Below are 16,058 nucleotides of genomic sequence, written 5' to 3' on the forward strand. Positions count from 1 at the left end.
CATATATATACTACAAAGTTCCTAACTGTGTTGGCTCCTGGCATTGCCTTTTTATTCCCATATGTGTACATATGTTACTATAATCTATTCTTGGCCGGTTTTCTTTTTAATATATTTAGCCAAGTGATGCACTTTATGGTAATTAAACTCTTCCGTGCCAAGTTGAACTGGTGAATTCCTTAGTGGGTAGAGTGAGGGCCTGCACTTTTTACACGTCTCCTGGGGTCTGTGAGTCAGCTTTAGGAAAGGTGTTCATTTCAGCTTCGCGGACAGTTGTCGGAGTGCCTTGTTTCATTTTTATAGTAAGAAGTTACCTTATTTCTGCTGGTTTGCCTATTGCTGTCAATAAGCATCGTACTCATGCTAGCATTTTGAGATCCCAGTTGGTATGTTGAACTCCATATACTGTCTGGAAACGGAGGGGCACTTGCTGGGAAATGGAGTCGCCAGCCCCGTTTCCGTTCACTGCGGGAAGTTGCCATGTCTCGATGACTGTGCTAAGACGGGGTTATTTAAAATTCCCCTCGCGCAGATGAACAGATCCAGCGGCTACTGCTGGCCTTTGATCTGGAAAGGAGACTGCGTTTTAACCAAGTTCCACACGTTTTAAAAGTCTGTGTCAGAATGCCACCGGGGTGCTCGGTCCCGGACTGTTTTCCGCAGAGTGGGCCACTGATGTGCTCTGCCGGGGCAGCGACCGACACCTGCTCCCTCGTCTCAGACATTTTTCCAGGCGAAGAAAGGCGTAAAGAGACCAATCGTTTAAATTAGTACGATTTCTATTCTAATGGAAATGACCTACACTAAATTCCAGATATTGTAACACTACACATCTGTTTACAGTGATCCACACGCTTGCACAATCCGGCCTTTCGGGCGATGGTTATTAAAATTTGGGGTGAGTGAAGGAAAACTCTCATTAATTAGGTCAGCCACTATCACTTTATCGAATTTACTTTTTTACTTTTGTAATGCATTTGATTCCCAGTGTGATATTTGTTTAATAAATTATTTCTCAGTGCGACAGAAGCTGTGTCCGATGTTGATACCCTCCCCCCCGCCGGCCTCCTCGTCCTGTTCCCCATGCCCATCGTGTGAACTTGGTTGTAGTCAGCGGCTGCTTTCCACGATGGGAAAGTGTTTTCCAGTTTACACTTCATAGCAAGTCTTCGTGAAAAGGTGGGAGGCGCTTCAAATGTCCCCAGGTTAATAAAAGACTGAACAAAACTGAAACAGCTCGTCCCTGGGTGATCTTTTAACCCTCGAAAAATTCACTTAACGTATAGGTAGTACCACCATGAAACGTAGCATTTTAAACGCTCGTTCGTCTGCCATGCTGACATTAGCCATCTTAAGCACGTTTATCTAGCGAACCATGTTCCTCCGATAAACCATCTTCCTAGTCTGCTTCAACTGTCTGCAATATTGTAGTGAACAGTGGCCTTAGTCTAGGAAGGATTTGGATTGGTAACTTAGAAGAACAGAGGGATTTGGAGATTAGGAAATAGACAAAATTAACTTGTCCTCAGGAGCTTTTCACAGAGTTGTCACAAAGACACACTGAATTCTCGCAGCTACCTGTCCGCCTCACCCTCCTTGCACGCTGTCGCTTCCGCTAGCGAGGCAGGCTCTAGCTGCACTCCAGGGCGTGTCCTTGAGGCTAAGGCTGTGTTTCGCGGGCAAGTCCTTGGTCTCAGCTCTGCGTAAACCTTGAGCAGTGGGCAGCTCTTAATCTGGGGACTGTTGCTGTCCCCTCCCTCCTGGTGCGCTGGGCGGATCTGAGCCACACAAGCTCGTGACCCGCAACCTCGTGAGTCAGCCTAGTGCGCAGACGGGACTGCCTTTTTCTACCTTCTTCCCTTAACTCCAGTCTCCTCCCTGTGTAAGCTCTGCTCCAGCATACGTATCTGCGTTCTGACAAAGCCCAGATGTGAGTGTTCAGACGACGTGCGGTGGGAACTTGTCACAGCCTGTCCTAGCACGCGCTGCACCGCCACCGAGGCCAGTACCCGCCCGGAGCTCGCGGGCTCTGCGGAGCACCTTCCGGAGCAGCCTGCGGAATGGACGTGGCAGTGCCGGCTTGGCCCGGCAGGCTCTCGGCCAGGGCACAGCAGCGGTGACCACGATGCTTTTCAGCGTAGCCTCACATGAGAGCAGACCCACTGCCGCTGGCGCACTGGCAAAGGGACTGCCGTCCCCCACAGCAAACCACCGAACAGGACAGCCAGGCGCTGGCAGGAGGTGAAGGCGGGGCTCCCCTGTGACAGAGGCGAGGACAGGTGTGACCCTCAGGTACAGCGCGGCCTCGCTCACTGCAGCCTAAGGTATCGGTGCTCGACGGCGCGAGTCCTTTGCTAAAGTATGGAATGTAAGCACACCTTGGGGTGACCAAGGCCATAACGGGGGGACCCCTGGAGTTAGCTCACCTGCGGGCCCGGCCTCCAGATGCTGCACAGCAAACACCACTCAAGGACGAGCCAGCCCAGCAGAGGTTGCATCGCCCTGAAATGGGAAGTGGATGAACTAAGGACAGTTGGCCCTTGAACAATGTGGGTCAAGGGCACTGAACCCCATCAGTCAGAAATTCACAAATAACTCTGGAGTCTGCAGCCAGCCCTTCCCACACATGGATTCAAACAACTGAGAACCAAAGAATTTTCACATTTGTAACCACAGATTCGCAAGGTTGGATAGACAACACTGTCTCCAATCGTGGTTGGTTGAATCTGCAGATACAAAACACATGGCTAGGAGGGGCCCACTATTGACACAATCTGGCGTGCGCGTGGACCCGTGTTGTTCAAGGTTGACCGTACTTTTCTCAGCTTCTCGCAACCAGAGTTGAGCCTGCGATGTCACCAGGGCCAATGAGACAAGGGAAGTCTGCTGGAAGGTTCTGGAATGGCGTGCTTTTCCCGTAGGAAGGTAGGCACGCTGCTGTGAGCCTCCCCCTCTTGCTTTGCTCTCGGTGTTGGCCGGAGCACTGTGGAGGCCGCCTGGCAGACAGGGGTGAGCGGTGCTGGAGGAATGGGTCGGAGCCCAGCCTCGGTTAAACCCTGTAGACCGTGTTCTGTTGGCTGTGCCACCTCCCAAGCTCCCTCCGTCTGGAATGCAGGCTGACGGGGACGGGGAGGCGTGCCCTCCTGTGGCGCTGGTGCGTGTTTTGTTAGCAAGGAAACCATTACCATTACGGGGGAGTGTTTTTCTTGAGGGCAGAGCAGCTCCTGTTGACATGCCAGCAGCCGCTTCCTTCTGGGGCTCCTTTGGCAACGAGACAAGAAAGAGGAAAACTAACGACCTGTTGCTCTGTGTGTGCATCGTCTGCTCGGGCCCCTGCAGCACACCCCGGGCTCGGGCTCACACAGCGACGCTGCTCCCACCGGGCTCTGGAGGCGGGGGAAGATCCAGGTGCCAGCAGGCCTGGGCCCGGGGGCCTCCCTGGGGTGCGGGCCGCCTCCCGTGTGCCAGGGCCTTTCCCAGGCTGCGCACAGAGCAGGCTCCTCCGGACGCCAGTCCTCCAGGATTGAGGCCCCACCCTTAGACCTCATTGACCCTAAATTACTGCTTTAGAGGCCACTTCCAAATGCACTGGGGGTTCGGGCTTCTACATACGGCTTTTGGGGGAACACATTCCGCCTAACAGCATAGGATGGCTGTCACATGACTGATGTTTGTGACATCTCTCAGGTGGGCAGATGCCGGCCGATGGCCCATTCCTGCCTTGATTCATTCAGCCACATGGAGCACCACTGTGTCGCTCTGGGTGACAACCGCCATCCCTTCAGGGAGTCCGGGGTGGCCCGGCTTTTACACCGCCGGTCCGCCCGCGGGGTGCCGCATCGGGGAGAGGCAACAGGCGTGCGGGACAGACTGCAGAGACGACAGGGCCGCCCAGGAGGGAGAGATGGGCAGGAAGTAGGAGCCCCGGGCTTTATCGGCTCCTAAAAAGTGGCTCAGGCGGCAAGCGGAGCAGGAGTCAGCCCCGCCGCTGCGAGTGACAAGCGTTAATGTCCCCGGTCCTTCCCCCTCACCCAGTGCCACGGCGCCCACCTACCTGGCGAGGCGGGGCGAAGAGCAACTCCGACCATGACGTGCACCTCACGTTTCACTCCGGCTTCACGCACGCACAGGGGGATGCGTTCCCAGCGTCTGATGGGGTCCCAGGCCCTCCTTGGTGCCGTCCCCAGGGCGTCCCCGGTTCCTTGCTAGGCCGCAGCCTGATGGGCTCCGAGCGCTGCTTCCCGTAGGGGGAGCCGGGAGCAGGAGGGTCTGTGCAGCAAGCAGTTCCCGCTGGGGCTCCGGCTCTGCTCTCTCTTCCCCAGCCATCGGCCCGGTCTTCCCGGAAACGGCCCGCTGTTCTCCCATCCAGCCAGGGCTGCTTACGCTCCCAATACACTTACTGGGAGTTAAACTTGCTGCAGCTAGTGTACACAAAGGCAGGCACGCACATGCGGTCTCCACGCAGCTCTGGTGGGGGCGTGGGGACGGAGTGTGCGGGTGCCTGGGGGGGCCGGGCGGCCTGAGCGCGCAGGGTCGTGGGGGTCAGTGAGTGCACTCCACAGAGGGGGAGCACGGCGGCGGCGAAGTGTGTGCGGGGGGCTGGGGGGGGAGAGGCGGCTTTCCTTACACCCTGAGTCTCTCCAGCTCTCTTCCTCGCCGCCGCCCCCGCCCTGGCCCAGGTCGCCAGCCTGTCCAGCGAGCCCCTGGCACAGTGTGTCCTCTGCTGTCCCTGCCTCCAGCTTGGCCGCCCGTGCAGCCAGGGGCTCTTTTTGAAACACCGAAATCCTATCATGTTTTTTCTCTGCTTACTTTCCAAGGTCTCCGCTGGCGTTTGATATCACAGAACTCAGACCGGTCACATGGCCCCCAACATGATTTTATTCCGCCAACCACGCTGCGTGGCCCAGCGACGTGGCCGCGGTCTGTCTGTCACCACGTCTGCCTCCTGCACTGCCATAGCCCCTGTCGGTTCCTGTTTCCTCCAATCCGTGGCACCTCAGAACCTTCCAAGTTCACCTGCCCTTCATCCAACTCCATTTCAGAATTCTCTTCTGAACGGAACAAGCCCCAGCGGGAGACGGGGCTCTGCTTCTCCCCAGTGGGGAGCTCACACCCCTCTGGGCCTCGGAGCTCATTTCCCACGGGGCAGTCACAGCGCCACCGGGACAGGAGCGCGGGGAAGGGCGAGCAACAGCTCAGGGATAGCACCGGAGCCCAGGACAGCATGGGGGCGTGGGTGCTGAGGGGCCGCGTGCGGCTGTGCACATGAAGGCACATGTCTGTCAGTGCCCACCACGCTCTGTGCACATGGGAAGGTGTGTGTCTGTCAGTGCCCACCACGCTCTGTGCACAGGGGAAGGTGTGTGCCTGTCATGCCCACCATGCTCTGTGCACACGGGAAGGTGTGTGTCTGTCAGTGCCCACCACGCTCTGTGCACACGGGAAGGTGTGTGCCTGTCAGTGCCCACCACGCTCTGTGCACACGGGAAGGTGTGTGTCTGTCAGTGCCCACCACGCTCTGTGCACACGGGAAGGTGTGTGCCTGTCAGTGCCCACCACGCTCTGTGCACACGGGAAGGTGTGTGCCTGTCAGTGCCCACCACGCTCTGTGCACACGGGAAGGTGTGTGTCTGTCAGTGCCCACCACGCTCTGTGCACACGGGACAGTGTGTGCCTATCAGTGCCCAGCACGCTCTGTGCACCATGAAGGTGTGTGTCTGTCAGTGCCCACCATGCTCTGTGCACACGGGAAGGTGCGTGCCTGTCAGTGCCCACCACGCTCTGTGCACCATGAAGGTGTGTGTCTGTCAGTGCCCACCACGCTCTGTGCACCATGAAGGTGTGTGTCTGTCAGTGCCCACCACGCTCTGTGCACACGGGAAGGTGCGTGCCTGTCAGTGCCCACCACGCTCTGTGCACACGGGAAGGTGTGTGCCTGTCAGTGCCCACCACGCTCTGTGCACACGGGAAGGTGCGTGCCTGTCAGTGCCCACCACGCTCTGTGCACACGGGAAGGTGTGTGCCTGTCAGTGCCCACCACGCTGTTGTAAGGTGATAACTGCTCAGTCCCGGGGGGGAGCCTGAAGAGAGGAAAGAGCCACCTGCAGACAGAACCCTCCGCACTCCTGCCTTCACGGTCTTAGTGAGGGCCGGCCTGATGGAGTATCCCCGGGAAGTGCATTTTCACTGCACACAAGGTGACCGGACACTGGAGCTCGCGTCTTCAACCTCCGGCATCACTCCCTCCCCGTCACTCACCAGCCATTTGAGCCTTTCTCAGTTCATGGAATGTTCCCAAAGCTCCCCCACCTCGCAGCCTGCCAGCCGCACCCCCCTGCGTGTCCTTCAGTAGCAGGACCGAGCCAACGTAAGCAAGGAGCCCTCAGCGTCCTGCTGTGCAGTCCTTCCAAAGATCTTGTTTCCTGAGGGCAGCCTGCAGATCGGGTATGAACACTGAAAGTCCCAGTGAAACTCCAGTGCACATGCATGGAACACACAGGCATGTTATGTAAGACGCAAAGAAAGAGGGAAATAAGGAAGCTGACCTCCTGGTGGTCAGACATCAAATTCCCTGAAACTTGTTCTTGGGAACATTTTTTCTTTTAACTCCATCTCACATCTCAAATACGTCAAAGGAATAATATTGATGCATTGTGCTGTCCGGGCATCCACAGGTGACATGGAAGCCACTTCCTAAATTCACTGTCACCGTGACAACGTGTGTGCCTGCGCCTTGGTTGGTTCCTCATCCAATTACACAGAGAGCTTGACACCTGGAAATGTTTGAAAGAAAACATTATTTTTTTCACACGCTGCTGCTGAAGTAGAAGGAGAAACACGCTGAGAGGTTGCATTTTGAGATAGGGAAATAGGAATGTCTTTAAATGCAATCAGTAAACCCCCATCCATGCTGAGATTCCTGCCCAAGTCCATGAACTTTCTGGAAAAATATGGCAACAAAGACAGCCTGTGCTGGCCTTGGCTCTGTCAACAGAAAGAGGTCGGATGTCTTAGGCATCGCTTTCAACGGCCCAGGGCTGTGTCATCGGCGTCCCTCAGCCCTGGCCACCTCCTGAGCGGCTGAGCAAGGCCCTTCACGCCCGCTGGTCTGCCATCCCGCCAGGAGCCTGCCCGCAGACGTGCTGTGTCCCCGCTCTGGGCGTGGTGCTCCCAGAGGATGCCCAGAAAGTTGGCCCACATCTCCGTGCACATCCTCCAGTGCGGCAACGTTCAATGGTGTGCCGCAAACATTTTCAAACATGCAATACCTGACTACTTAGTCGGGGCCTCTGACCTCTTTTCCCTTAGCCTCTCAAATAAAAAGATGGTGGCAGCCCTAGCCGGTGTGGCTCAGTGGATAAAGCATCAGCCTGCAGACTGAAAGGTCCCAGGTTCGATTCCGTCAAGGGCACATGCCTGCGTTGTAAGCTGGAGCCCCAGTGGGGGGCCTGCAGGAGGCAGCCAATCTGTGATTCTCTCTCATCAGTGATGTTTCTATCTCTCCCTTCCTCTCTGCAATCTACAAAAATATATTTTTAAAAATATACGGCTAATTTTTTAAAAAAATGATGCCAGCCAACACAATAGCCATCCGGTGTGAATAAATCGAAATTACACCTTTTTTGGGGGGTCAGGTCAGCAGAAATATACTATATTTTTTGGAGTGCTGCAGAATTTTAGTAAGAGTTGTGTGTGCCGTGAGATGAAAGGGCTGGGACCCGCTGCTCTAGCGCGGCGCTTGCTGCTCGGGGTTCCATGTCCTTCGAGTCCACCCACCGCGTAGCCTCTGCGCAGCCCTCACCGCGGGTCCAGGTGCCGCCCCCACACGCAGGCTTGCACGCGAGTGGCCGAGCGAGGTCATTGGGTCCTGTAAGTGCCTTCCTAAGTAGCAGTCGGCTCTCCCGGGTACCACAGTCCCCAAAGGGCCCCCTGCCCCCGGGGAGGCAGGGCCCGGGTGCACAGCCACCTGGGACTGTCCGGGAGGCACCAGAGGGAGACGCAGCAAAAGCAAGGGTTCCGAACACGCCTGCCTCTCGGGCGCCGTTAAAGCATGCGGCCTGCCTTGTCGTCTGGTTTATAAAGAACAAGTTTCCATTTTAAAATTTCAATTAATAGAATCCACACTGTTCTGGCAGATTTTAGGGGCGCGGGAACTTGTACTTACGGTGAGCTCAGAGCGCGCCCTAGTGGCCGCGACGGGTGCCAGCACTTGGTGCTGCTCGGCCGGGAAACCACCAGGGGTGTCAGGAAAGCCGCACCCGAACCGGGCTGCGTCCCCCAGGCTGTCAGTCAGGGAGGCACATCCCAGAGAGGCGTGTCCTCCCTCGTCTAAGGAAGCTTCCCAGCTCAGCAGAATAGCGCTCAGGCGGCCTCAGCTGGCGTATAGTCATTTACTGTATTTTGTGAAGTTTCCCCTTTACCTTCATAAGGTAGGAGCATGAATAGACCCTCGCCCGACCCACTGTTATAGCTGAAAGGCTCAATGTCGTTATCAACTATTTTTGAACGGTAACCAGCTTTTCAATCCACTTGTTTCTATTGTCTTACCTGTTTCACTAGGAAGCCAGGTACACAGCGCGGAAGGGAGTCTGTTTTCAAGGACCTGAGTGGTTCCACCTGAACTGCGCCCTAGTGTATTCCTTCACAGAAAGTTTTCCTCTTCCTTAGCTCCTTTTCCTATTTCAGCTAGTTTTCTAAAAGTGGTCGGTTTAATCATTTCGTGTCACCTTATTTTGAAAAAAAAAGTAAAAGGCTTCCCCTTTCCTCCATATTTTCCTTTTTAAAAAATGTTTAGCCCACCCCAGCCCTCAGGTACCATCCTTCCCAGGGAACTGGGGTGTCTGAGCGAGGAGGCCCTGCCGGTGATTTAGGATCACTGGTCCCTGGCTGATGGGAACGGACACTCCTCACTGTGAGCACAGGGGCACAGCAGTGGAACCCCTCCGGATGGCCCCTGCTCCTCCCTCTCCCTGCCTCAGCTACAGTTCCCACCCCTGCTCCTCCCACTCAGCTGCAGGTCCCACCCCTACCCCTCCCTCTCCCTGCCTCAGCTGCAGTTCCCACCCCTGCTCCTCCCACTCCCTGCCTCAGCTGCAGTTCCCACCCCACCCCCTCCCTCTCCCTGCCTCAGCTGCAGTTCCCACCCCATCCCCTCCCTCTCCCTGCCTCAGCTGCAGTTCCCACCCCTGCTCCTCCCTCTCCCTGCCTCAGCTGCAGTTCCCACCCCATCCCCTCCCTCTCCCTGCCTCAGCTGCAGTTCCCACCGGGTAGGCGGCCTGGCTCTCCCCCGCAGCTGCAATGTGCTGACTCCAAAGACTGTCAGAGTTAAGCCTCCTGTGCACCCTGTACAGACATATTTAAATGCTTGTTTTACAAATGAAGACAATGAGGGTCAACAAAGTGAAACAATGATCTGAGGTCATGGAGGTGGAAGCTGGACGGGACCTTCCAATCCCCTAGGAACGGACTTACTCCCGCGCCTGCTGGGAGTGTGGCCTGGGAGCCTCGCCCAGGGCCATGCCCTCTCTGCAGGGCACCACCTCCATGCCCGGTCCCCAGGGGCACGCCTCCACCAGACGTCACCTCAGAGTGTCTCGTGGGATCACTGAGCTCAACCTCCCCTATTCAGTGTTCCTTTCTGCCCTTTCTTCCCGTGGGGCCGATGCCCAAAGCACTCCTTAAGGAGCCTCCCGCACGGGCTCTCATCCTCAGCCTCCCAAGGAGCCCGAGGCGACAGCCACGCAGCCGTGGTGACGAGGACCCCTGGACCAGAGGATCGAAGTCCGCAGCTGTGGCCTTGACCCCCTAGACCACCAACTCGACGAGGGTGGTTCTGATCATCCCTTCACCATTGACAACCTTACAATCCAGTCTGTTGCCGGAAGGCTCAGGCTCATTATATTCTGAAGTTCATGATTTTACCGTCCAGAAATGGTACTTTAAACATTCAGTACAAGGACATATTCTGATCTTGGACTTTATTTTCTTTATCAATACTTTTAGAAACTTAAAATTTTAGCAATTATATTTTTACTCCTTAAAACACAAGTCTGACCCACGTCTGGTGTTACTTTCCTAAATACCTTTAAAGTCATTAAAGAGAAAAGCGTTTCAGGAGCGAGGAGCTCACGTGCGCACAGGGTCCCAGGTCTAAGGGGGCGCTGGGGCCACGGGCCAGCTTCCTGCAGGGGGCGCTCTGCAGGACGGAGCCGGCCGCGCCCTAGGCCTGGGCTGTGGCAGGTGCACTGGTCCTGCCCCCCCCCCCCCCCGACATCTACAGGGGAAACAGAGCCACAAAATAGCTCCATCGCCTGTAAACCTTAGCTGGAAAATACGACCTTAAACTCTTCGTTCTAAGAGCTACGCTACAAAAGGGCTGACTTTTCAAATGGCGACTGAGGGGAGCGTTCTTCACCACACATGGACTGTTATCGGCTTATCTTTTTGGCTCAGATTTGCTTTCTCTCTCTGAAATAAAAGGAGGAATATTCTTTAAAAAAAAAAAACTGTAGGTAAATAAATAAATAATAACTAAAATTGGAAAACCCTATCCATCTGGCCCAGTTTCCCAGGACGCATGCCGCAGTTTTAGGCCCGTGTAAGTTTGCACCGTGCAGATGAACATAGCCTAGAAACAGCAGCAGTGGAGAAGGTAAGCCTGATTCCACACTGTGGAGGGCTCGCCCTTTTCACCATCTGGCTCACTGCTGCCCCCTGCGGCCACGGGCGGTGGAGCAGTGCTCCTTGCTGAGGTTCCCTGGTCTGGAACCACTTCCTCAGGGATGTGCGGCCTGTGGCATCTTGTGAAGGACGTGCTGGGATTAGCAGAGATGCAGGAAGAGGTTAAGGACGTAGGTACTGGACGGAAGGAAGCCTGAATTCAAATTCTCAACCTTGTTTTAGGAATTGTGTGGCTTTACAGATTGTTTAATTTCTTTGAGCCACTTTCAATTTTACTATTAATACTTACTACTTATATTAATGAATTAGTACAGTGGGCTTTCCTTTTGAGAGAACTAATAAAGATTGAAATTCTTTCTTTCTTTCTTCCTTTCTTCCTTCCTTCCTTCCTTTCTTTCTTTCTTTCTCTCCATCACCACTTACCCCCCTTGCCCTCTTCCATCTCCACCAGCCCGCTCCCCTCTGCCATCACCACACTGTTGTCCATGTCCATTAGTTGTTTGTTTTTTCTTTTTTGCTCAATCCCTCCACCCTAACACTCCCCCCACAAGAACTGTCTGCCTGCTCTCTATGATCTGTCTCTGTTAATTAATACTGTTAATACCTCTTTCATAGCCATGTTTTTAAAACCAAATCAAATATTGAGTGAGACCCTTTGCACTCAATTGGCATAAAGATAGCATATGACAGGTGATAAGTTGATACTGAAAGTGCCTCTGTTGCTTTGAGAATTGACAAGAGCAGGAGAAATTTATTAAGCCTTAACTTTGTACCTGGGACTGCACTAACTTTACATACATATTCTCATTGAATTCTCATGACAATCCAGTGAGATCAATGGTAGTATTCCCATTATATCACTAAATAATTTCAGCCTCACAGAGATTAAGAAACTTCCCAAGGTGACATGAGGACACCTTCAACTGATATAGGAAATATAAATAAAGAGAAAGAAATTCTAAAATGGACCTAAATGAAAGTTCCGAAGTTGAAAAATATGATAATTGGAATGAAAAATTCACTAGAGGAATTCAACAGTAAATTTGAGTAGGCAGGGAAAGAATTGGTAGACGTAAAGATAGATCAGTTACAATTATTTAGTCTGAGGAGCATAAAGAAACATGAATTAAAAATTAATGCATCCTGAAAGACCTCTGTGATATCATCAAGCATACTAACATATAAGTAATGAGACCCCCCCAAAGGAGAGTAGAGAGAGAGAGAAAGGGACAGAAAAAATGTTTGAAGAAATAATGACCAAATACTTTCCAAATTTGATTAGAGACATGAATGAACACCTCCAAGAAGCTCGATGAACTCCAAGTTGGAAAAACTCAAAGAGATCCACACTTATAATCAAACAGTCAAAAGCCAAAGATGAAGAATCTTGAAAGCAGCAAAAGGCTCATGTAAAAAAGATTGTCAAAAAAATTAACATCTGATTTCTCATCAAAACCATGGAGGCCAGCAGGCAATGGAATGACATATTCAAAGAGGGAAACCCTCTCAACCAAGAACTGTATATCTGACAAAATTGCTTTTTAATAAAGGAAGGAGAAATTAAGACATTGCCACATAAACAGAAATGGAGGGAGTTCGTTGCCAGTAAATCTGCCCTCTGAGACATGCTTAAAGGAGTCCTTCCAGCTTAAATGAAAGGACATTTGATAGTAATTCGAACCAACACAAAGCAATGGAGGACACCAGTTCAGATAACTGCATCGGTAAATATAAAAGGCAGCTTCATGTGCTTTTATTTGTTATTCCTCTTTTTTCCAATTTTAGTTAAAAGACAAGTATATGATGCAATGATTGTAAATCTAAGTTGATGGGCACATATGTGTAAAGATGTAACTTATACAGTATAAAAGGGGATGGAGACATGTAGGAGCAAAGTTTTTGTTTACTGTTGAAATAAATTGGTATTAATCTGAAATAATTTGTTATACATTAAGGTGGTATTTGTAATTCTCAAGGAAATCACTAAGAAAGTAACTCAAAATTATATTTTAAAAGAAACTACAAGGAAATTAAAATGTTACACTAGGACATATTTAACATTTATCTACTAACTTGCTTAAGAAAGTACATAATGGAGGAATTGAGGGAAAAACAGACATAAAACATGTAGAACACAAAAAGCAAAATGGCAGACACAGTAACTACATTAAATGTTAATGATTAAACTCTCCAATTAAAAGGGAGAGTTTGGTGAATGGATTTAAAAAGCAATACCAATTATATGCTGTTAACAAAAGACTACCTTTAGAGTCAAGCACAAAGCCAGACTGAAAATTTGAAAAAAGAGAAAAATATTTTAGGCAAATTTTGACCAAAAGACAGTTGGAGTGACTATACCAATACTAGACAAAATAGACTTTAAGACAAACATGTTGATACTGAAACGATGAGAAAACCTCTACCTTCCAGTTGACTGGAGCCTGGGATAGAGACCATGGACAGAAATACACCATTTTTTATTAAACTTCTATTCCCACACTAGCTCAGAGCTCAGAGTATAATATTTAGTAGATATTGGTTGACTGAATGAATACATTTATATATGAACTTCATTCCCATAAAAGTGATAGTTGAAGCTATAATTTAAAATGAGGTCTATGAAGAATGTAGATGGAAGAGACAGCAAATAACTAAATTATGGAAAATGTGGAAAGAATCGCATTTGTAGCATGGAACAGACTGTGGAATCTCAGAGGGAAGGCAGGGGAGGGTGGGTGGGTGGGAAGAGATAAACCAGAGAACTTGTATGCATATATGCATAACCATGGACACAGACAATAGGGTGGTGAAGGCCTGGGGCGGGGGCAGGGCGGGCTAGAAGAGGTCAATGGGGAAAAAGGGGGACATGTGTAATACTTTCAACAATAAAGATTTAAAAAGAAAAGATTCACATTTGTGAGGAAGGAAGAAGACTGAGTCATCTAAAAAGAAAAGAAGAGTAGGGATTATGGAAATGCAGGAATGTTATGGAGGGCAATGAGTGGCAAATTTTCAAAGTGTACATGACAGGTATCCATATAGAGAGTATGTATGATTTGTACATACGTATACACACATTTGATATGATTACAGATGTTACATATGTAAAAACAATCAACCACATACATGTCACCCTTTCAGAGAGGTCTGGAAAAATCAGTAACAATTTATGCTGATTGGAATCCTCCTGATATCCTGAAGAATAGTGTGTCTATAACCTTCAGTAGGCTGTGAATACTAGAGATTTCCAGAAGAACCATTCATCATCAGAGCTGTTACCCACTTGCTGAGTGTTTGGGCATCAGTAACTTTACTGTTTTGCCTTATCTGTACTCCCTTAATGTATACTAAGTCATTTTCTTCGGAAAAGCAGCCCAAATGTCTTGTCCATAACTCAGTAAAACTTCCAGTAAGCCAAAAAACAAATTATGCAAAGTGAATCTGAAGTCCGAAGAGGATTTTTAGCTCTTTTAAGAAATGCTTTCTCCAGCACAAATGTTAATATCTATTTTAAATTAAGGGAACAGAGAAAAGGATGTGGGGAGATGAAATTAAAATTGACTTAGATTTCATCAAGTTGTTCCCTAGGGCCGTCATGTAATGGCACCAAGATGTCTTCATTAGTCTCAGCTTTTCTGGGTTTTTCCTTTTTTCGTCTTCTTCTTGTTGTTGTTTGGATTGCTAACTTAGACCCATTATCCAGTTTGTTTTCACAAGACACCTACCTTTGTGTTGTATAAAGGATTTGCTACTCCAATTTCTACTAAGAAACGAGCGCTCAGACTCTGTTTGCCCAGAATGAGAAAAGGCTGCAGTTCTGCTTTAATCATTCTCAGTGTGGAGTGGACACCTGCTGTTTGGGGTGCAGTTGTCAGGTTTGAGGTGGCCAGCATCCATCCCCCTTCCTGGGGTCGGAGCGCCTGGATGATGCTTTAGCAAACCTGTCCCCTGCTTCTCCCAGATGGCTGACTCCAGAGGTAGTTCCATGAGCCAAGCTCGGCCAATGAAACATTCTGGCTCTAGAACTTGACTCTGGAGCAGAATAACATCTTGCTCACTTTTCCCGACAGTTGGCTGGCTCCTCAGAAGGTGGAGTTCTCTGCCCCAGCCCCGCCCGCTTCTGGCTCCCTTGAGCTCCAGGGCCTCTCTGGTCTGATTTGCATTTTAAGCATTTCCAAGTCGCTTCCAAGAAATCCAAGTCTGTCGCTTAAGTTATCTGGAATGTGTATCATACAGCCAAAAAGAATATAAGAACCCAACTGCTATATTGGAAAACGTTTATTTAAAAATACAAAATACAACAGAGTAGCTGTGCGGCAGTGCCCTGAGGAACAGGTGATGTACTGAGACCAATCGGTGGCCACCTCCCGGATGTATAAAAGCCCTTCTGTTCTGAGGCTGCCTTGCTGGAAACACCTTCAGGGTCAGACTAATACCTTTGTTGTTTTTAATGCTCTTCCATCTGAGGATGATTTACTTTTACACCCTCTCTCTCGTGTTTCACTCTCCTCACTGTCAACAGAGATGAAATATTATGATTTTATTTCAAAGCATTTTTCTTTTCAAAATAAGATGTCACCTTTTGAAAAATCTTATATTTTTAACAATTTGTCATTTTAGTACTTCAAATTATCTGTGCACTCATCGATAATGAGGAATCCGTCTTCTTGCCCAAGGCTAACCAACAGAAATATAATGTAAGCCATATATGCAATGTTTAATTTCCAAATAGCCACAGTCTAAAAAGGCAAAAGGAAACAGCTGAAATAAATGTGAATAGTTTATGTAACCCAATATATCTAAAATAATATTTCAACATGAAACATTATAAAAGTATTGATGAGATAGCCCATGTTCCTTTTATACTGTCTTTGAAAATCAAAAGTTTGGGTGCCAGGGTTTTATTTTAGTTGTTTTGTTCTTGTTACTTGTTTGCTTTTATGTTCCTTTAAGTCGAAGGGGTTTGTCCTGGGAGGCGTTAGGTGACTTGGAATCATTTCATTCTTTTGACGTTTGCTGTTGTTCAGGGTGGGCCTGGAGCAGCCTTTGGTCGGGCACAATTTGACCTCGCTATTGAGCCACGCCCTTCTGAGGACTCAGCCTGATGCCCCAGGCTAGGGGGTCTCTCCCCCGAGGCTGTGGGAACACACTGTCCCCAGCCTGTGTGACCCTGGGAGGGGCCTGCCTACTCCTTCCTGGTGGTTCCTGCGCCTCAGTCATTTCTCACTGCATGGACGCAGGTCAGTGCCAGCCCGACTCACAGGGACCCTCTGCCCATCTGGTCCCCAGAGTGTGCTCTCTCTCTCTCTCCCTCCCTCCCTCCCTCCCTCCTTCCCTCCCTCCCTCAGACCACCAAGCTCTCGGGCTCCCCTCCCCTT

The sequence above is a fragment of the Cnephaeus nilssonii genome, assembly GCF_951640355.1.
Source record: "Cnephaeus nilssonii genome assembly, chromosome: 18".
In the NCBI taxonomy this organism is placed as follows: domain Eukaryota; kingdom Metazoa; phylum Chordata; class Mammalia; order Chiroptera; family Vespertilionidae; genus Cnephaeus; species Cnephaeus nilssonii.